This window comes from Parasteatoda tepidariorum, chromosome X1 (assembly GCF_043381705.1).
Source record: "Parasteatoda tepidariorum isolate YZ-2023 chromosome X1, CAS_Ptep_4.0, whole genome shotgun sequence".
In the NCBI taxonomy this organism is placed as follows: Eukaryota; Metazoa; Arthropoda; class Arachnida; order Araneae; family Theridiidae; genus Parasteatoda; species Parasteatoda tepidariorum.
Window position 1 is genome coordinate 30,270,895 of NC_092214.1, and position 25,318 is coordinate 30,296,212.

The window sequence follows — 25,318 nt, forward strand, 5'->3', positions numbered from 1 at the left end:
ATATTTAGGTCACCAGTTCCTGTCACGTCTTATAAACCTTCAAAATGTATTTTTTCATTATTTGTTCTTAAACTTGAAGTATTTGTAAAACTGAATCAATAACACTGTTTTTAATTTTTTTTAAAGAAAAGTACTTTTACAGAAGTCTGCAAAAACTTATTATTACTAAATACAATAGCTCCTTCTTAAAATGTAAAAATTATAGTGAAAAGTACCGGTATTCAGGATTACGGTACTTTTTACCGTAAAACCCATTTTCACAGGAACATGTTAAGTAACAAAAAATCTTATATACTGTAATTTTTGCAATAATACTTACATTAAAATCGCTGAGTAACTCTAACTAAACAGATATTAATAACAGACAAGATAAACAGAGGAAACAGTAAAAATTAGGTATAATAATTTACGGGAAAATAGATTTTACGTTAAAATGGATTAAGCGCATGATGCACCCTAAGTACCAATACTTTATACCGTAATTTGATCCAGAATCTTTTCAGTGTACGTCTTATTAATCCCCAGAAACTTCAGATTTTTCCTTCTTTTGTTCAGTATATTTTATTACCTTTTCATAGTCTTCACCAGGAAATTAGGTGGAAAATAAATCCAAATTGAATTGATGAAAATAATAAATAGCATTCTTACATAACTTTTAAAAATTCTTATTATTAAGGCTCATTTTCATATACCGTAAATCATCAGAAGCTGCATATCTAATTTGGATTGGAAACAAAATCAAGTTCATTGTTGGTTTTTTTTCACCCTTGCATGAATAAGATAGGTTGAACTCTGACCCACCTATGTATATGGAAATAAAAAGTTTAATTATTACATTAAAAATTTACTATGAAAACTAAAAATACAGTAAAATTTGACCAAATGACAGTGGTGGGGATCAATTAAAAGTGAATTAACTAAACTTTTTGACAACTAAAAACATGTTTTAAAAGCAATGAAAGCTAAAAGCGCCGGTGTAAATGTCGAGAATTAAATGATTATAATAATAAGAAAACAAGAGATGAAAATAAAATCTCAGAACTGAAATCAATGAGGGCTAAAAGTCCTAAGTCATTGCAAAAATAAAACACGTTTACTTACTGAGAAAAAAAAATGTAAGGTCAAAACTACCACAATATGGTTTTTGGCCCTATGAGAACACCAAATATCTCCGCAATTTTTACCAAGGCTCTTTGATAATGGTTTTGGTAAAATTAATAATAAAATCTGGTTTTCTGTACGCAAAATATGTGATAAAATTTGATAACTGGGGTAAAAGTTTACAATTTTATCATGATACTTTAGAGGATGCCATAAAAACCATTTTCTCATTTAAATTTTCTTTTCAGTTTTGTATTTTTTACTAAATGTGTGATAATAAGAGCTATGAATTTTGAAAGCCAGAATTTTGGATAAACCGTTACCACACGAATGAAAATATTACCGAATAGATGGCTTAAATATCGTATATTTTGGTTTTATTAACCAGAATTGTGTTCCCCCCCCTTTTTTTTAACAGAGCTGTTATTACCATACCATACAGTAACTAGAGTTTTTCTCCGCGTAGGAGTTTTTTATAACCTTAATGTTGCAATAACTAAGTTTTTTGCCTTATTGACCACAAGAAGCTTATATTTATTTATTTTTTTCCCATTTAAAATGACGTGAAAAATTCTCCGTCTATTAAACTGCTGTTTTTAGTTTATTACATTAATAAATTTAAGGAAATATTTTATGGCTTTCATAACAGCCTTATATTTTTAATGCAGCACAATTTTTCTAAGCATTTTTTTGTAGGATTCAAGTATCTTTTTAAGTGGCATGTATATACAGTCAAAATGGAGTTATTATAAACATATTGAACGCCACTACACATAGAAACAAAATCAAATAAAATCCACTGTTTGGCAATTGGGGATAAAAGATATAAATTAAAATTACTTGTCAATTTTTTTTTTTATTCTCTTTTTTAAAATTTGAAATTTTTACTGTTTAGAATTTGATGAAAACTAGAAGATTTTGGTAAATAATACAAGTAATCACGTATTTACTCGATATCCTTTTCTTTGTCTTAAAAATCTTATGAATGAATGCTTAACTCATTTTTTACCTTTATTCTTTACCATGGGATAAATAAAATAAAAAAAAACTCTGAGCAATTACAGTGTTTTGCATTTGCTGAAAAAAACATATTAAAAGGATGTTGTTTTATTTTTACATTGCCTAGTACAATGTGGGAATCAAAATAAAATGAATTTATACATTTTTATTTCGAAATCTTCATGATTATAATTTTTTATGCATTCTTTCTGACTAATTTTCACTATTTCCTCATACTAGCCAAAACTTTCTGAAGTTTTTTTCACATTTTTTCACAAAACAATGAACAAAAAACGATGTGTAATTGCCGATGTTGTCAACTCGAAATTTGTAATTTTATCGTACAGTGAAATACCATTCAATATACCATAAAAAATGCTTGATTATACTCCATATATGAAGAGAGTAGTGAAAAAATTACCAGATGATTTTCTTAAAATGACGATATTTTGAGTTTATTGCCATTCTATGTTAAATTCGCTACTTTACAGAGCTGTTTCCACCTCAAATTTTGTAATTTTAATAAAGTTTATATTAGGAGTGATTACAGTTGCCAAATTAAGTTTCATGTTGAAAATTAGATAATGTTGAAGTTATAATAAAATTTTCCCGTTTTCTTTTTATAAAATTCTCAGAAATATCTCAGTATTCCAGAAACATTTTAAAACTAACAAAAATTTCTCTACAAATTTAAAAATAAACTTTTTTAATTTTACGTTTCAAAAAGCATTTTTAAGTCAAATTTCATTAGGATTTTTTGATTCATCTTAAACGTAATTAAATTTGGGTAATTAATTAAATTTGGATAATTTGGTATAAATGCCCAAGCATATATTATTAGCTATAACTGACAATTTGTGATTGACGAATAAGGACTGTATTGAGGTGGCACGTGTTGGTGCCCATTAGTGTTCATTACAAAAAGAACATAAATAACACATTTTAAAGGAATAAAGAAAAAAATTAAAATTGCACTTGAATTCATTTTTATAAGGAACCAGAATTTTTTTGTCAATTCGAAATTATTATTTATTAGTAAATTGAATTAAGGAGTATCGTTTAAATAATTAGCATAACTATTTAAGAAAATTTCATTGCATTTGATTCCATTCAAACTACTCTTATGAAAATTGTTCCCTTTTTAAAGAATAAAATTATGGTGCCAAATGAATGTTGATGTCCAGTTGTCTAAATCACTTGGTACATTCTTTTTGATTAGTGCTTTTTTCAAGACTTTTTTTTTTTACTTTAAGAGTAAACAGTTGTTTTTACAAGGATCTAATACACCTTAAAAAAATTCGGATCAAATTACGGTTATAAGTACTGGCACTCAGGGTGCGGGTACGTTTTACTGTAAAATTCATCTTTACCATAAAATTGCAAGGAACAAAAAAATTTAATATATCGTTTCTTTTATATACAGTAATATTTATTGTAAAATCACTGTAATTACGTAATGCATATTGCGTAATTACAGTGATTGTAAATGCATATTACTGTGAAAAGTATGGCCAGAAATGCTGCTGAAAAATTGTTTGTACGGTAAACATGATTTTGTGGATGAGGCACCCGGAGTGCCAGTACTTATTACCGTAATTAGATTCGGAATTTTTTACAGTGCAAGGATTATAAATTTATAATAGTGGGATCAAGTTTACGTTGCATAACTTAAATTTTTAAAAATTACCTAATCGTTTTGTTTTCTGAAGGAAGAGGTTGACTGAGAAGTTACATTTGTAATATACTCAGTCCTATGCGTACATATATTGGCTCAAATATTACTATACCATGACCCAGTCAGTCCGATCCCGAAGCTCAAGATTTTCCTAATTTATGATTGCACTTTATATTTAAAAAAAAGTAAGGAAAGATATGAACAAATTCCTCGTTTAGTTGATAAATTCTGGTTTAATATTGAAAGGGTACATTTTTAACAATATCCATTTTCTCATACGTTCTTTTTGATCTGTGTCCATTTTCTTAAGCAAACATTTTGATCTATGTCAATTTTCTAGTTCGTGTTTTTTCAACTGTATTCATTTTCGCAAACACGCATTTCCGGTAGTGTCCAGAATAAAAAGTTCACCGACGATTTATCTATAATGTAAATTGATAAATATTAGATCTAATTTACAATTTGACTGTAAAATTATTATGCATTTATATACTATACTATACATCACTAGCTGTTATTTATTATATGAAATAATATATATACTAGCTATTAGCTCATAATTATATATTTCTGAATTAGACTATGAAAGTTGGCAGTTATTGATGCTATGATGCCATGATGCCTTTTAGCCAGTCTATAATAATATTAGATTCTAATTTAATTCTAGAATCAAATAGCTAAGAGATTAATAATTAGCTATTAGATAAGATATTGGGAAGATGATAGTAAAATTATACTTTATTCATCTAAAAAATATGCGTATTTGAATAGATGATTAAAATAACATTAAAAATTTATCAAAGGAAAAAAAGATGTTTTATTCTAGGGTAAATAAACAACATTAGAATTCTAAATTTGTACCATATTTACTAAAAGTGGGCTTTTCACGTATTGTGTAAATAAAATTCCCTTTGTTCCTTATGCATTTTGATCTAATGTTTACAAAAGTAAATATTTGTAAACAATGTATAAAAAAACAAATCTTTTAGAAGATATATTAAAAAATGCTTAAAACCACGAATAGCGTTTCTGCTAAAAATTCTTTTTTTAGATAATTGCAACTATATAGAAAGTATATATAAAAATCTGCAAAATATGCTGCAAAAAATCCCTCATATGCTGCAAAAAATTCCGGATTAAATTACGATATAAAGTTACCGGTACTTTGGATGCACCATCCGCAAAATCCATTTTACCGTAGTTTTCACTGAAATATTTATTTAAATGAACTAATTAGTTGATTCTTTGATAATTGTTATTGCAAAAACTAAGGTATATCATATTTTTGTTCCATATCTTGTTCCAGTAAAAATGGACTTTGCAGTAAAAAATACCGGCACCTTGAGTGACGGTGCCTTATACCATAACTTCATTCGGAATTTTTTTACAGTGTATGAGATCTTGATCGGAATAAATATGAGCTAAAAATAAATTCGCAGTTCTTTTATTCTGAACTATTGAATTTGGGCTAAATTTAATCTATGCATTTGTTCTGCCGATTAATTTACAGATAAAAGTAATAAATAAAGCAAATCTATAAAAAATTGAACCCTGTCTAGAATAAAATTTTTTTTTAAATAATTGCGTGAAAAAACTTTCATTACTTGCATTAACGTTCCAAGTCTGTAAAGTTGTGATATAATTTAAAATTGATTTTAGCATAAAAAAGCACTCCATAGCATATTAAATGATTACATAAGGGGGATAAAATAAGAAAAAAAATTGAAAATAATTGTTGATTATATTTAGAAATTAAAAAAATTGCATTTATTTAGTTATATATTATAAAGTGAAAATTCTTAAATATAACAACGAAATTTTTAACATCATTTCCACAAACAAGAAAATTAATACAATTCTATTAATTTAATGGTATTAAATTCATTTTTAGGCAATTTCTGATCTCTCTTTTTTGCCGTATTTATTAGGATCCATAAAAAGCAAAATAAATATGCTTTATATTGCGTTCAATCTGTTTGATTTCAACACATTGAAATGCAGTTGCGTTTTTTTTTTGTAAGCGAACTATCAATTTAAAAATAAATGTAGATTAGAAAAAATAAAATGTGAGTCAAATATATATGTCATAACCAGTGATTAATTCAAATAAGTTGACTAAATTAAAACTAACAGTAAGTGATAAATAATTATTACATTAATTCATCGCTAATTCTCATTATTTTCAGTTATATTATGAGTTAGTGATTTTAACTTTCTTACATTTTAATCAACGGCTTTTAGAATCAATAAACTGGAATCCATTGAATGCGATTAATTAATTTTGGCTATTTTTTCGGTATCACTGACTTACAAAATAAATTACTAGGTTATTTGAAATAGTAACAAATACATAAATAAATTTTGATTAAAATAGTTTTCTATCAATCAATTAATTTAATAATCAAATAACTAAATTAAATATTAAATTGAAAAAGGAAAATTGAATTTTCAGATGAATAGAGATCCAATGAATCATATGAATAATTCTTTAATTCAATCATTAATTCAGTTCATTAATTTAGTTCACTTATTCAGTGTCCAGCCATATTGTCGGAAGCAAAAGTTATGAATCCGAAAGTCACAATGCTGCGATGCACAGTGATACAAGAATACCAAATTTAAGATTCCATTTTTTTATTCGGTGCAATCAAATAGACTTTAAACATTCACGAGAAATAAAAAAAATACATTATAAATATCGATGTTATTGCAAATATTATAACTCATAACTAAATTTTTTTATGCAATATTTTAGAATGATTAAATTGCATTTCGATTTTTAAATCACATCCTAGAAATTAATTACTTGAAAATGTAAATAGTGATAAGACTAAGAGCCAACATTATATTTTAAAGACAATTCGGTATTATAAGAATGGTAATCTTATATAACATTATTTATAGTGAGAGGAATGACATAGAATAAATAATGCACGGCCAATTTATGACGCAATCCAAACCAAAACTAGACACTTATATTCGACGAACCTAAATGAAACATATCACAATAAAAGTACTAAACTTAGAATTTCAAATAGAGACAAAAATTTATTCATTTAATATCTATCTTTTTTATCTTTGTTAATGTTTTATGTTATGCTCATGTTATGTTATGTTAATGTTCTTTGTTATCTTTTTTATCTTTTGTTATCTTTGTTATCTTTGTTTTGTATCGCGTATAAAAATTTATTGGTTTTATATAACTTTTAATCATTTGTTCAAACTTGTTTTGCATACTAATTGATGAATAAGCTAAAGACGATGGTTTTAAGATGCAAAATGCTATATTAAAGCAAATTATTGGTGATTGTTAATTATTACTTAACTTAAATCACTAATTCAATCTTTTCTATTTTTAATTATATTAAGACCTACTGATTGCAATTAGCGTATTTTTTTAGCAATGGCTTTTAAAAACAACTCATTAGAATTGAGTGAAAAAAAATGGGGAAAAAAGGTAACTTAATATTTCTTTTTAAAATTACGATATATCAAAAAGGATAGTTCGATTTAATAGAGATTAAACGAATTAAATATTTGCAGTCAAATGAAAGATTGCTATTGGAGTTTTTTTTAATTCATTGATTAAAATATAATCGGTTAACTGAACTGCGGATCATTTACTCGAATCAGAAATACTTATGTCTTTTGGGGCTCATAATGATTTAATGACGCAAGAAATTGAATTACTGATCTTAATCATATTTTAAATTCACCTTTTCAGTGTCCAGCCTTGTAGCAGAAAGAAAAGAAATGAATCCAAATGATATGCTGCGAAGATTTTAAATTAAAGATTTTAATTACTTAATTCAGGATATGGTTATTGTATCACAATTATTAAATAGAAACTAAAAAAATCGAGTCAAAATTTGTGGAACATAAAGACATTTTACGACTAGAAAAAAAATTTTGTGTTCTAGTGTTAAAATTTTTTATATGGTTACTAGATGGTAAATTGACAAATGACAATTTCGGACATTTTTTAATATACTTCAAAATAAAATCAATATTACAAACACTTAAAAGAATGTTACGATAAATATAGATAATATTGCAAATATTATAACTAACTAGACGAATCAGTACAATATTTTAAAATGATTAAATTACATTTCAATGCGTAAGTAACATCTTAGAAATTAATTCCTTGAAAATGTAAATGATGATTTGAGCAAGAGGAAACTTAATATTTTAAAGAAAATTCGATATCATAATAATGGTAATTCTATATGACACACACTATTCCAACTGATATGAATAAAATAGAATAAATAACGCACGTCCAATTTATCACGCTGTCCAAACCAAAATTAGACACAAACATTCGACGAACATAAATGAATCTCAGCACGATAAAAATACTGAACTTAGAATTTCGAATAGAGAGAAAAGTTCATTCATTTGAAGTAGATCTTTTCGTCTTCGTATACGCTTAGAGATTAATTCATTTAATATAATTTCTAATTATTTGTCCAAAATAAGTTGAAAAGGGTTTCATATACCACCTATCTTGCTGAATATTAAGCACACGAATAAATCTCTCATTTTGTTCCTATAGCACGCGTCTTGTTTTCAACAAAAGTATTAATTCCATCACAAAAGACTTATCAGTGAGAGGAATTGAATTAGATTCGTGTAGTAAAAGATAGAAATTTTACGAGCTCTCTTTTAAGCTTTATTTAAATAAATCTTGCTTCATTACAAGTCTTTTACTTGACGGGTATGATTAGTGGAATTTTATATTCTAATAAAACATCAAAAATTCGTTAGCGATACTATGCATATTGATCGAAAAGAAATATGCATAAATTATTATAAATTCAAATATTTTCTCCTGTATGAAATTGAATTATTCGTAGAAAGTGTCATGGATTAAAGAAAGCGCTTTTAAATTTTTATAAATGCTTTAATAAGTAATTGGAGTTTGACGCATTTTGACTTAGTTAAGTCTCTTTCTTTAAAGGCCTTCAAAATCGGTATTAATCAAAGAATTATTTATGTCAAAGTATCATCGAACTTTTTGACAGAATTTATTAAAATTTAAAATCACGATGCAGTAAGAAAAAAAATAGCTAAAAATTTGAAAGTAAATTTTCACGTTACTAATGTTTTCACATAGGTGGGTTTATACATAATAATTCGTATTTATTTTCGCAAAACTGACAAAGAAACAATATTTATTCTAAGGAATAAAAATTTTTTGATTTGCCTTCATTTATATAAGTTACCATAGAACTTGTTTAAACATTGTTAGAGGAACTGATTTAGCATTTTATTGCTATTTATGTCTTCTTTATTTATGCTGAATAGCTAAAAATTGGATTGAATGTTAATAAAATTTGGAAAATATTTGAATTTCCAATTTTTATATCAAATCTTCACCTATCTTTATTTTTCAATTTCCAAAACAATTTTTTGCGTGATATTTTTTAAATCTTGATTAATGGCTAAGGATTTGCGGGTGAGATGTCAAATTGAACTTCTGCAATAATAAAGTTAAGAAAGTAACATGGAAGTAAAAAATATCATTTAAAATCAGATCTATCAAGGAAGAAATTAGTTTCGTCCTTTCTTTATTCTAGAACAGCAATCAGAGCGTATGCGGTTAGAGTCCTCTAAGCGGATGAGGAAAGCAATATCAGACGATATTGCTTAAAACTAACTTTGGACGAAAATTGAAAGAACATGGAAGGGAGTTTGGAGAATGGCCAAGGGCGAAATTATCTATCAGAATTAAAAATACGAAACGAGGCCCTGTAAAGACCATTTATCGCATTCTCCATGTCCTTTAGGATGTTAACAATTTCGAGAGTGTATTTATCATAGTGAGTTTTAGAGTATTTTACTGTAACATTTTTAAATTAAATGTAACAAAACTATTAAGAATACAAATTTTACTGCTAAAGCAATAGGCCCAGAGCTTATTGAAAAAGGGCTTCGCAGCATTTTTGATTTCTATAATATAAAAACAAAGGTGACTCATTTTGTCTTATGAGGTTAATACGAGAGTCAACTTTTAATTTTTTTAATGTTTTGTCATGGTTTCAATATTTTTAAATACATTTTCAGGTATGCAAAACAAGAAAGAATCGATTGCAATGTTTTTTTAATGAAGCTTAACAGGTTAATTAGTGGAAGTTTGGGATTTCGTCACTTAAATTAATCTTAATGGTCTTATAGTTTTAACATATTTTTTTTTACCAACTTTGATTTTAATATTTTTTTATGCTATAGCACTTAGAATTTTCACATTGGTTGAGTTCATCATTACGCATTATTATTGTTCACATAAATGAATATTTATTATTCTATTTTCTAAAGTGATTTTTATTTTCTATTATTCTGATAGTGAAATAAAATTTTATAAGAAAAAAGTTTATAAAATGCTGAGTTAATTTCAGAAAAATGTTTTAATTCACTTGTTTTGAAAGTTGTTGTAGTTGTTGTAGTTCATTTACGTCGCACTAGAGCTGCACAATGGGCTATTGGCAACGGTCTGGGAAACATTCATGAAGATGATCCGAAGACATGCCATCACAATTTTGATCCTCTCCAGAGGGGATGGCACCCCCACTTCGGAAGCTCAACTACCTGCACATGAAGTTAAGCACTTTACGGTAGCACAGTTAAACGAGGATCAATACCGCACACCCTCGGTCCCTACGCAAACTGATCCAAGTGGTCACCCACCCGCACACTGACCGCAGCCAGTGATGCTTGACTTCGGTGATCTGCTGGGAACCGTGTCTGAACGATCAGTCCACTGCGGGACTTCGAAAGCTGTAATGGAAATGTTACAAATTTGTAATCTTTCCTTTTTTAAAGTATACTTTAAACTTTTTTTTTTGGTAGGGTGAACCAACCAGTGAAGGATAATTTCATATATATTGATCAAGAATAAAAATTTGAAAGTTTTTCTTTAGATTGATTGGTAACAATAGCTTACTGCCAAACAATAGGAAGTCATCTAGCAATGTTTTGGATTACCTGGTCACACAGACTCCTCTGGAAAAAATGTTAAACTTTTTATTATCTCTGCAAACCTTGTTTCTTTGAAAAAAATTATAAAGTGAGTATTTGTATTTATATGTTTGAAGTGGAATTAATTGCATGTAATAGTTTTATTTTTCTCACTGTGAAAATAAGAATTCAAAATATAGCTATTGAAGTTACGTTTTATTTTTTTTAAGCATCATAGCATAATCAAGTACTGAGATAAGGGGGTCTTTATTAACTGGATCACCAAACGATGAAAAATCAGTGAAGGAACAAGTGTTCCTTTACTGGGTTTTTTCTGTTAATGAAAATGAAAGAAAAACTATAATTTTCTTATACCTTTATTGATGTTTTGCATCAAAAGTATGTTAAAAATACAAAACACAACTTCTAACCAGTGAAGAAACAGGCCTGTTCCTTTACTGAGCATAGATTTCCCAGTGAATGAACAATAAGTGTTAATATGTTGACACTTTACTTTTCAATTCATGATTACAAAAAAAAGTTAACATTTTTCAAGTATTTGTATGTTATAATTTCAAGAATAGGCTAGTTTTCAGATATTTGTATGGCATGCAAATTCATAAAGAGGATTAAAAAATAACCAAAACTAAGTGTTCCTTTACTAGGAAATTTTGTGTTCCTTCACTTGGTCTTCTTACTACTTGTTATTTGAACCTCCAGAACTTTAAAACAATATTATGTAAGTTCTCTGCAATTTTTTTACATAATTAAAAAATTAGTAACAATTAGTAGAAAATATGTTGACGCTGTCATTTAACTAAAATTGCGAATTTTGAAATTAATATGATTTTTTAAGAGGCAAGCGAAGCTTAAGTGTTCCTTCACTGGTTAGTTTACCCTACCAAAAAAATGCATTTCTTCATCGGGTTCAAAATTTTATGCTTTAAATAAAACTTTTATTTTATGCTAAATGGAATGTCTGTTCCAATTGTAATTCCAATTAAATGCTATTTGCAATTGCCATCGTAATATTAAAAACACTTACGACTGCAAACAAATTGCAGAAATAATGAACTGAAACATGGCATCTAGCATATATAAAAAATATCAGGGTCTTTAAAAAAACTTTTTTTGCCATAACATTTGTAGATACATCCAAAAATGTTTTTGAATGCAGCTAGAAAATATTAATAACCTCTTTAAACGAGTTTTTAAAGAAATATTTCCAAACAATTAACTAAACCCCAGAATATTAAAGCAAGAATGAAAATAGTTTTTAGTGCAATGTTTTTAGATAAATTTCTTAATAAAAAGCAAAGGAGAAAAAAAACCCCGATTTTTTTTAAAATTTTACCCCTTTCATTACACCTATACACTGGTACATCAATAGAATTTGACAGACCCGAGAAAAACTTGACCTAAAGCACTACACGTTCATTGAACTTTTGGGAATATCTCACTAAATTCCTAAACAGGTGGAAAAGGGGGAGACCTGTACAGCGTAAAGAGGTTCTAAGGGGGCAGATTACCCTAAAGGCGCCTCTTAAAAAGAGAGAATCTTTTATATGAGAAAAGGAGGTCTTCTGGGGAAATGCACTTGAGTTGAATTCTCCTTTCGGTGATGCGTGAACATTACATTACTTCCGCATTTCCTTCATAAATTTTGATGTTCTAGCTCTTCGTTTTCTTCTTTCAAAAGCCTTGAAAGTCTCATTAATTTATTTCATTTATATCAAAGTGTCAGAAAATATTTTTACTTAAAAATATTATACTGCATTTTAATGAGAATTTAATTACTTTCAGTAGTGATAATAACAAACTAAAGAATAGTACAGATAATTTTTATTAATAAACAATTTGACTTAAGCTGATATATGAGAATTGTTGTGGGCAAACTATGTGAGATAAATGTAAAATTGAGTACTACCTTTTTGAAATATATTGTTTTCAAATAATTTAAAATCGTTAAATTTAAGCATATGGAATTATTAAGAAGGCATTCACGTGACCAATATGAAATCAGTTTTTTTAAACAGCTCGATTATTTAATTTTATAACCAATAAATTAAACCCATATATTGCTTTTAAATGCCTATTTTTTTGTTTGAAAATATTAGAAATATCAAAATAATTTATTATTTTTCTAAATTTATCGATGTCCGAGTTACATTTTTGATTTGTTTTTTTTTAAAACAAATGCATGCATTGTTTTGGAATTTTAAACAGTTTTACTTCCTAATAAATTTTTAAAAAATGCTCAGAAATCTTCCATTAGTTATATTTCTTCAATTATTTGAAATTTAAAAATTCAAATAACAAGGTTTTTGATTTTTGTTTAAAATGTGACTATTATGCTTTGATATTAAAATTGTTTGAAATTGTTTGCTTTTGAAATAAAATGTCCATACTTTTCTTTGATCTCAGTAATTATACCATATTATCCAAGCAGAAAAAAATTGTTTAAAAGAGCCTTTTAAATTTCAGCAATACTTGACGTTCGAAATGAGGAAAAATGAAACTAAATTTTATCCCGCTTTCAAATTAAAATAATATATAAATAAACGTATTTTTTAACTTTTTAAAATATAATTGATAACTCTTTTAAATAATAAGAAACTCGTAATTTCAGTTTTTAGTCTCCTTGACTCCCTATTTATAATTAACTAAATATAGCATGTTTTTAAATGTATTTTTTTACATGCGCATATTCCCCAAGCATCTAAACACATATATTTTTTACGTGTATGTATGCTCCCTTCACTTTAGCTCAAATGTAAACAATTTTACTTAATTTATACAAGGATGCTAAATAAAAATTTATAATAGTTTACTCTGATACAGACTGATTGTTGGCATGTCTGCATATTAATAAATCACAAATAGTTTTTAATGTAATATTATTTGCAGAAAAAAGCTGAAAAACGTAATTCTTTCCAATTTGGGATAAACTATGCATATATATTATTATTATTTCTTTTTGCTTAAATTATATAATACTGTTTAATTTTGTTTGCTCTAATTAAAAATAAGTCATGAAAGTAATTTTATCCTAAATTGAAAGTAAAACTATTTTGGTACCTGAACATCTTAGTAGCACAATTTTTAATCTTGCAATTTAGTAGTTTTTTATTCGGATTGATGTGTGTATTATACATTAAAACATGGTATGAATACGAAAAAAATGAAAAATAATTATTTCGAAAATATGGGGGGAAACTAGTATAAAAAGAACAAAAATCAACTTCCTATTATAGTTTAGTCGAAATTTATTATTTTTTCCTTATTCTTGCTTTACAATGCTCATAAAAACTCAACTTAGGGACAACACTGCTCATTAGACATAATATTAGTATTTAAATATATTACAGCAAACATCGAAACTTTTTTGGCAAAAAAAAGCCAAATATTGAGATTAGTTATTTTATTTCAGCTGTAAAATATTAAATTATAGTTAAACCAACTAGCCTGTAGTCTGTTCCCTAGATATATGTATAGAAAACATGAAAAATATTGAGTATTTCTAACTTAAATATTTTGGATATTACATTTGAAATGAAGAAAAACAACCAAGAAATTAGTTCTGGGAAAAAGGATGAAAAAAGGCACATTACCCATGTAATAGCCTGAATAAATGACTTTTTTTACCATCATAACCCTAACTTCTGTTTTATTGAAAGTAGGAACAAAACTCAAGTGGTCTAATAAAGAGAAACTTTCATAGTTTTACTTTGTATCAAAAAAGCAAAAAATTATATTTTAGTCAAAAAAGGTAGTTGGGTACTTTTTAAACACAGCCAGCCTCAAATAGAGTATAGCATTAGTTTTACATAATTTCTAAAACTAAATTAACTTTTTTGTAATTCATTTATTTTCGTTGAAGATTTCTTTGATAACTTATGATAATAAATTTAGATATTGTAAATGTTTGAAAAATATTTTTCTTCCATTATTATTTAACTTTGTCATTCATTAACAGTGTTTGTAGTAGGTACTAGGTTATTGAAATCATAATTGTGCATTTCTAAAAAGCATCAAATGAAAGCTTCAAAATATTTTTTTTTTATTTGTTTTGCGAATTAGAAACTTCTGTAAAGGTTGATGCATGATCCGATGGTAGCAAAGGAGACAAAATAGACATAAAAATATCTGAAACATATTTTTCTAAATAGAGTTGAAGATCAATTGGAAGCTCTTGAAGTCAATAATATTTAGAGAAGTGTTGAAGAAAAAAATCCTGATTTGTAGACTTCAGCAGAATAGTGGATTGAAATTCTAAAAATAAATTAATTATCTATATTTAAAAAAAGAAAGCTTTAATTTTTGTACTTCCTATATTGTACTTTTTAGAAATCTGCATCCTGTCTTTTAAGTCTCAAATAAATTTTCTTTCAGCTTTTGCTTTTGAAAAATATTTTTTTAATCGTAATCAAGTTTTTATATTAAAAATCCCATAATTCAGATGTTATTTTAACACTGTTTCCATGACGATGCAAAATTTTCAAAAATAAAATAGAGATAGATTATTTTTAATTTTCCTTAACAATTAAATAAAACATTAGTTTTAAAGTTAATCTGCTTCAAATATTTTGAAATTTACATTGAGAAAACGTTGAGTATTTTCAAAGGTAGCGTCGAAGTTAATTGTATACAATAAAAGGAAATTACTATATAAGGAAGGAGATGTGGTGTAATTTAACTTATGTCATCGTTACGGACGGCGTCGCGCTATAAGCAGGATTTAATCCTTAGAGACAAATTATGGAGAATGCATTTTCCTCAACCAACTTTGTGATGGCAGTTACTTTTAAAACAATGTTCTTGTATTTTAATTGCATAAATGTCATTTTTAATGATTGGATAATTATTCAAAGTAAAATGATGTATTTGATTTAATGACAAAATTTGAAAACATTGCAACCCCAATCAAAGAAAGAAATGTATCAATACCATTTATTGTATTCCTTGTTTATTTTAAAGTTTTGATCCAAAAAATTTAAGTTCTGAAGTTCAAATAAAGATTAGTTGCATTTTTTAGAGTTAATTATTTTAAGTTAAAGTCGTTTTTTTCATCGCAAAACAAATAAATTAATTAATTAAAATGTTTAAATACTTATTCTAATAATTATTTGAAATTAAAAATAAATTGCGTCTTATTAAGTTAATATTATATTTGATTAAAAAAAAACCTTTGAGTATAACATAAGTAAACATAATTGTCCTAAACAAAATTTAATTAATGTGTATTAATACAAATAATTTTCTCAAATAAAAAATATGTCAGGAATCTTTTCTTGATATAGGTCTTTTAAGAATTTACTTTACTCAGTAATATATATTTGACATAATAAGAGACTGAAAACAATACAAGAAATGGTACGAAAGCAAAGTTAAGTCCAGGTTAGCGGCGAGGACTAAATAAGTTTAAGTATTTTTCCAGCAATATGCATCACACGTAGGAAACATAACATTAGAACAAGGTTCTTGCATCATTCGAAAATTGCCATAAATTTAATCAATTGGCTTAAAATATAATAGTTTCAAGGATATTAAATTCAAAATTACTTATTAGTACTTTTATTTTTAAACTTTTTGTATTTATTTGTGTAGAAGGATCGTGGCATGCGTTTAGTTACTCTTGTTTCGTTTCCTACATTATGGAGAAAATGTTTTTCTTTTTAAACCCAGATGCTTGCATACTTCCAAAAATAATTAATTACTCTCCAAGAAATAGTTTTTTTTGCATTAATTATTAAGAACTATAAAAGTTCATTTATCATTCTTTATCATTTATCATTCATTTATCCTTCATTTATCATTTAATCTAAGAACTGTAAAAGTTCATTTATCATTCTAATAAAAATAATATTTTTTTTTTAACGGGGCATTTTAAAAGTAGTGAGAGCTTTCAAATTCAGGTTTGTGTCCATATCTACCCTAAGTTTTACTGGATTTCATTTAATCTGAGACATTTAAAAGACACTCTAAAAACAGTACCTTTGACTTCAGAGGCTGAATTTAAGCGAAACACTGAATTCTAAAATTTGAAGGTTTAACGTGACTGTCGTTCTATTCTCGAGTACCGGTTATTGAAGTACATATTGCAAAGGTACAGTATAGGGTTATTTTGAGATACTCTATATTGCACCATAGTTATTATTATTGCCATAGTTCTTTCAAATCAAAATGAAAATTATAAGAATGAAGATGCAAGAAATGTTTTTGAATAGTTTAAATTCTTATTCATGAACTCAACATGTTTTGAGCAAAAAAAAAAAAAAAAAAAAAAAAAAAAAAAAAAAAAAAAAAAAAAAAAAAAAAAAAAAAAANGAAAAAAAAAAAAAAAAAAGTAAATATTGAAGGCAAAATACGAAAAAATTGTTTGAAATTAAACTAACAAGTGGGTATTTGTCTTTAACGCCGATGTATGATGGACATCTAGTACAAAAAAGGTGAAATTCAAATATGAAAAATTCCACATTTCATGCATTTAGCAATGAAAAACTTGCAATAGGAATACATTAAGGAATACATTTTATTTTAGAAAATTAGTAAAAAGAATTGTATAAACGAAATCTAATAATGTACAGAATAAATCAATCACTTCCAATAAAGCTTTATTTCGTATTTGCCAAACGTTTTCGAAGTTTGTACATTCCAGGGCATGCATCTTACACTTCTCATTGAACTATCATTTTCGGCTGTTTTTTTGTATTTTTCTCCACGGCTAAAACACTGATATTCATCAAATTCAGAGTCGACAGAATCGGACATTATGATGGGTTCTATCAGTTAAGATATAGGGTTCTATTGGTTAACGTAGTTAGTCGGTGAAATCATAATGTAATATGCAGTGTTCGTACGGTACTCAAAAATGTAAAAAAAAAGTGGTTTCAATATTAAAATAAGAAAAGCTAAGAATTTCTTTTCATTAGCTTTTATCTCAGTATAACGAACCAAAACCAAATGAATGAAAATTGAAAATTATTGACGAACCAAATGAATTGAAAATTATTAACGAACCCAAAGATATTGTAACCAGATTTATTTATTTGAAGACATTAAACTATGTGATAAAGACTAATTTACTTTTTTTGCAACCGATTTTTAAATTTTTAGAGTTGCCATTTATTTTAATTACCGATTTTAGTTTTTAATTTTTATCCCTACCTTTGTATGTTTTATTCCCGTGATGCTTTCTTTATGATGAGGTACATATGCTATGTAACTCTAATATGAAGAAAATGAACTATATAGTAGGTTGGTACCTTTAATTTAAGCGGTACTGTTTTCAGAATGTAGATGGAAATTCAATCAGCTTATTTTGTCATAACTTTTATCCAAATGCTATTTGCGAATGAAGCAGATGTTAAATCTTAATGATTTTGTTAGTTGTGACTCATGTTACAAGTTGAGCAAAAATTGCAAGTTGAGCTTCAATACTTATTTTTCATTTATATTACATGAGAAAATGTAATGGTTTGGGGAGATTTTGAAAATCAAAGATGTTTCTGTAGGAAACTGTGTTTCCTATTCGTGCAGAAGAAAACACTTTCTTATAAATTTCAAATTATTTTATAATGGTTTTGAAACTTCTCCAGTTCTTATTTAGAACATATGTTTTTGAAAAACTCACTGATATTAATGGATGGTAATGCATATTGGTTGCACCGAAAAATGGTGAAATGCTCAACTATAAAAAATTTTCCCCACTTTGCCAGGAATTGCATTTTGAAACTTGAAACATTTAACAATGAAAGGTATTTTTGTTAATGTATGTCAGTTTTCTTTCTAGCATTTAGTCAAAAATAAGGAAATAAGATTTAAGTAATTATTTAAGTTTTTCTTCGTTCTTATAAAATGAAAATTATCTATAATATAGTATAATTTTGTGACAGGTATTTTAATATTTTTAAAAATTGTTTTAGTAAAATATTCTCAATTTAAAAACAAATAATAGTTCTAAATATAATAATTTAATGTTTTATAGAAAAAAAAATAATAACAAAAATAGTTTATTTATAGAAATTTAATGAAAATTAAGCAAGGTTATATTTCATTATCCAATTTGTATATCATCCTTCAAGTTTACTCTAATCAATCATTTAAATTTTCAATAAATATAACTTTTTTACCTTTTCTTCCTAGTTTAAATTAATAAGGATCCATTGGATTAAGTGAAAAGCATTTTGCACAGTTCAAAATAGCAACTGCAACATTCAAAATCTAAGGAAATCTAAAAAAAACATGCTTAAAAGTTTAATGACACACTGAATGAATATCCGAAAACGAATATGTTTAGTTTCGCAAAATGAAAACAACATAACAGAAAAAAACAACCGAATAACAGTTTATTTAAATTTTCAACAATACATTTCAAATCAAAATGATTGAACAACTTAAAAGAATTAAAATAATTTTAATAAATTAATGCAGCATTTATGACATGAAAGTTAACTCTTATACTGAATTTTTCAAATACGTTTATAAAATATATAGTATTATTTAAATAGTTTAAAGTAGTTTTTATGACAAAGTTAAATCTTATGCTGAAGTTTTCAAATAAGTTTATGAAATATATTTATTCTTTTGTTTAAAACTTAGTTATAATTCTTTGAATTTTAATGAACTCATGGTGATTAAGATATTAATTTCATTCTCGTATTATGATAATCTTGTAGTTAACAAGGTACTTTTTAGCTACACAGTACACAATAATTATTATATGCAATGAATTATTATACAAAAATAATTACAATAGGCCAAGATATTGAAACTGTTATTGATTCTAGGCCACGTTTAAGTTAGCTTTAATTGCTTCAGATGTTGACGAAAGCTCGCTTCAGCGTGTCATCTTCAATCATAATTATATCAATTAAAACTTTGTGTCTTTATTAAGTCTAAAAATGGTATAGTTCAGTTAACTAGGAATTATTTTACAAATTTAGTTTTAAAGTTTGTGTTGCGGTCATCACAATTATAAAAAATAATGTTTGTTTGTTATTAGTAAGAAATTGTTGAATTTTAGTAAATGCACAAAGAAAATACGCTTTTATATCAATGGGATATTTAGCTTTATTTTTTCAATTCTACAGATACTGACATTTTGAATTTTTTTCATGATTTACCAATCTTATTTTTTATTACTTACGTTTTTTAAATCTTAATACAAAAATGTCTTATAATATTTCTCAATTTTAATTCGATGAGACTCAAAACTAATTAACATATAATTAAACACACTAGCCTATCTATTAGAAACCTGTAGAATGGTTTGGTGAGACTTTCATAATGTGGGACATGTTCTGCTGGTATGGAAGTGGTGCCTTGGTTTTTCTCAAAGGTTAAAAAAAAAGAAAGAAAGAAAGCATGTGAATATTGATGGGTCAACTGTATCGTGTAATGTTTTATTTTTACTTCGAAGTTGACGGATACTTCGCAAGCGATAATGCAGCTATTTATCGCTTTAGAGGTGTTCAAAACTGGTTCACTGAACATAAATTTGACTTTTAATAGCTTTTCTATACATCGAACAGCTTGGATTTTAACTCAGTGGAAATTTTTTGGACTTATTGGAAATATACAATGCCCAAAATAAATAAATAAATACACCACAATGTTCTTTTCTCATTATTCTTTTGATCTAATGAGCAAATCTTCAAGTTCTAAGAACTCATTCTTAATGGTTCGAGGGGATGACCTTAAATATGCTAATTAATTAGTGCAGACGATATTTTAAGTTACGAAACCAGATACAAAAACATACTTTTTCTGAATGAACATACGATTTTTTCCCCGGATTCGAAATTCTGACGCACAAAATATAGGGGGTAGCCACAATCTAGGAAATATGGTCCCAATAGTTTGGCAAGGTCAACAATTCAAATTTGGACCCTTTAATGTTAATTTTAGTTTTAGCGTATTTCACCATATCTCGAGAAATTTTTAAGCGAATTGAAGAATTTTGCACACATCTATAAACTTAGTTTAGCAAAGGTAATACCATACAAAAAATTACTTTTAGTGATTATTTATTATTTTTTACTATTTTATTTAATAAAGTTTAAAAAATTTGGATCTGTAAGGTATACAATTACAATATTTTTTTCCAATTTTTTATCGAATGTAATTTTAAAAGGCAAAATGCAAAATTTGAGCAAATTGGTCGAATATTTCCCCGCTTGAACCTTGGAGATTGAGCCCCAGAACGTGAAGATACGATCATTAGATCAAAAGTTGTTCATAGTGGTCCATTTTTAATTTTGCGCACTTCCGACAGCAATGAACTTTTTCACCTAATTTGCATGACCTTAAAGTTTAAAGTTTGCGTAGCTAAAACATGGTATTTTCTGGACATAAGCGTAATCCAGAAGCCTTTCGAGTTGATGCCTTCACGAATATAGACTACTATTCCTGCAAAACGTGGACTAATTAAACAGTAATTTAAGATTTCTAATTTATTGAATGGAGTATATATCTTTTTAGATGTATTACTTTAATTTGTTTTCAGGAATTTTGAGATTATTTATTTAATGTTTTACTAGTTATTTTTGGAAAGTGCTAAGTTCTAAAAGTTGAAAGAAAAAACAAACTGAAATATACATAGTTTTATTTCAAATAAATTTAAATTAAATTTAGAAAAAAATATTTTCATATATATCAAATACTAAAAACATCAATTTACAGTATTTCTCAAAAATTATGATAACTCTTTTTCCTACATACAGTGAACCAAAGAAAAAATTCTCTACCACATGACTGGTCACCAGCAAAGCTTATAGACCCTTTTTTCACTGGTATCACAGGACATATAGGTGAAAATTTTCCCCTCGATGGTTAAATTTTACACTGGTCCGAATTGTTACACTGGTTCAAGATACATCATTCTCCCCAATAAATGAGTAAATAACCAAAAATAACGCAAGACTCGATAAACACACAAGCGAATGATTCGTTTATACTTTTAATTTCACTTATGCTTAAATATTCAATAATAAATAATTGCAACTAGCTGTATATTATGTGCAGTCTGCAGAAGAAAATCATAGATAGTAATTTTTTTTGTTACTTTAATCTGTAATCAAAATATTAAGTACAACTACAATGCTATTTTAGCTGTTAATGAGTTAAAATTTAAATATGTGTGTTATATAGTGTAAACGATAATCCAAGTTACGAAATCAGACACAATATGGCACATTTTATCTCTCGCTTGAGACCCTTAATGCCATTTTAACGCATTGCAGTTTCGCCATGTTCCTAGAACTTGAAAATGAAAAATTTCTTACACCCAATTATAAAACATGTTTAGCAAAAGTTTATATTTAATGAGAATATTTAATGATGACAATAATAATAAAAAGTTTAAAACTTTAATAATAAAGAGTATAATAAAAAAATTATTAACTTGTGTGAAAAGTAGAATGTAAATAATCAAATAAATTATGTAAAAAAAGCAAAAATTGTTTTCGTTGCATTTTTCAATAAATTTTTTTTTCTTGAAATGTACAGTACATATGATAAAACTATAACTTTTCACTCAAGTTTTTTTCAGTTATTATTAAAATAAAATTGCATTAATAACGCAATTTAGGATAAGCTTTTCGAATATTAATTAAAATTATTGTTTGAGAGAAATTCATTCACCAACATTCGTCACCAACATTTGAAATTTAAATCACATTTTTCATATTCCTTAATGTTTTGAGTTCCAGGTACACGAATTTCAAGGAATAATATTTTCATTTATGAAATGTAAATTCAGTGTTGAATTTTATAATCCGATAAAAAATAGTACTTGCTATTTAGCGTTTATAAATCATGAATGTTCGATTTTAGATCCTGAAAAGACAATCTTTGCGATTTTAACTATACAGGTACACGTGCTGTTGCACTGTGTATGATAGTACATTAAATACCATCAAATTTCGTAACCTCCAAGAGTTCTAACATTGGTTTCCCCCTTATTGGACTTGACTTAAGTATCTAATGCTATATTGTCAATAATGTAAATTTTCGTGATTCAAATGTAATAATTAAAAAGTTGACTTCAACCATTGTATTTGGAATTTTAAATTTCCTTAATATTTAATTCAGTAAGATTATTTGAATCTTTACTTTAAGCAGCAGTCTCACTGATTAAACTAATTTGTCTCACAAAAGCGATATTTCATTCATTAGAGTGACGAAGTCATGGTAGCTTTTAAATTTCAGTTTTAGAGAAAAAGGTTTGCTCTTGATAAAATTGAACAACATAATTTAAAATTAAAATAATCTGTGTGGTGTCATTTTTCAAAGTTTTATTCATCCTATTACCTAAACAAATAATCACATCTTAATTATTTTTTTGAAATTTAATTTATAAAAAATTATTCTAAATTATAAAAAAAATTCAGAAAATGTAGAGTAAATTTTACAAATAATAATTTTAAATATCTAATTCTTCTGCAATAACATTTTCTGAATTGCATAATACAGTTCACAAAATGTTCGCGGAAAAAACGTGTCTCATTCACTATTAGATGAATCGATTTTAGACAACAAATAACAGAAACAAAAAGTCCATTTAAAAATTCACACTTTTTGTAGAATCAAATTACCTTTCAAATTACCTACAAGAATCATAAACCTATAAAAATTAACTAATTAGTTAATTTATTTTTTTCTAGTATTAATAACTTTTAACAAATTCTTTTACACTACAAGTCAAATCTAGTATAACTGCGCTGATATTATCTAGCAATTAAGAAAACCAATAACTAAGAAAATAATGTTTTTAATATCAATTTTATATCTCAATATCAATGTCATCCTATTAGAATAATATAAATGAACTAATTAACTTTTCAATGTTTATTCCCCAGGAATTGAACCCCAACCCAACAAAAACAGAAGTCATATTTATTTTGCTTTAATGAGCAAGCGGAAATATCATATTTTGCAAATAGCAAAATAATTGAAGAAAACTTTATTGTTGGATAATCATAGTACAGAGAGGAGTATTATTTATCAAAAGACGAGGGAGTATGGTATGGGGTAAATAGGATGACCACCTATCTCCCCACCCTGTACCCTTCTGGCTGAATGAATATCCCTCCAAAGTACAATGAACACATAGCAGGTGTATTTGATCTGATGCAAGCCTGTTATTAATCCATGATACCTAACTATTCCATACTCCTGTCCTGCTGCTTCACTGATTAGGTCTTGTCAATAACAGCTACGCTTATAAAACATACAACTGCAAATGGTATTCCATATATTCACTTCTTGCCACTCTCATGTTCCAGGAATGCCCTTGGGGAAGGGTAGTCATAAAAATCGATAAAGAATTAAATATTCTGAAACAAAACTATCAAAACATAGTAGCACTTATGTGATATGTAAAAAAAATGATGATTGCATTTTTTTGTTGAGATTTTCATGTTTGCATAAATTATCAATTTATACAAAAGGATTTCAATAACAGAATTGAATTAAAGGGAGATGTTGTCATAAATTGAATCACAAATTATTCAAGGGCAGATAAATTTTTATTATAAAAAAAATATTTTTTTTTAATTATTATAAAAATTTTAACGTTTTTTTAAAAGAAAATCGCACCTTTTTCGAAATTTCCTAGGAATTTATTGAGTATTGTTGATGTCCACAAATACAAATTAAATGCATGATAAAGCATTATTTTGCGTCCTTTAAAATGGTTACCTATAGCGAAGAAAAAATTAATAAAAAATTTGTATACATTTCATTTTTAACATATATTTTTGCAACCATTTACAAATATATTTAATCAGCTCTTTTATTTCTGGTAAAGAAAATAAACAATGGTTTATGAAAAGCTGTAAAATAAAATGCAGCAAAAAAAGCAGAAAACACCTCAAACGGATCAAGACATCAAAAAGGGCTTATAGGCATACCACATGCATATAGACATATATCTATAGTGGGATGCATATTGAGTTAAATTTAGATTATTATTATATCGAGTATAAGGGCAAAAAAATACTAGAGTGAAATTAGTTATTTTCGAATGCGCAATTTTCAAATTACATTTTGAATTTTTCTAAAATCAGTTGTAGAATGGCGTATTCTTCCATCATTTAATTGACACGCGATAATGCCACTGGAATTGCATATGATTATAAAGCTAATATTATTTAGAAAATTGGCATGAAACCAAAAACCGAAGTCAAATGGAATATAAGATTTCAGAAATAACGTAATAATTTCTCTACGAAGCAAGAAGACAAACTTTTTAAGAACCTAAAAAAAAAATAAGGTCAAGCAGTTAAGAAACAAAAAGATGAAAAAAGAATATATGTAAATGATTAATGACAATATTAAGTTCAGACTCATGCAAAAAATATTTACTTGATAATGAAAGAGGAATTAGGGGACATTGTAAAAAAATTAACAGAATGAGCTATAATCAATTAAGTGCTTTGAAATAATTTAAATGGCTATAATTAGCAAAATTAAACTGTTTTATTTTGATTTAATCATTCGATAAATTTTTCATAACTTAGTGTTGCAATAAAACAGTACCTTAGTATATATTAATTCATTTGTTAAAAGGTGCTCAGCTCT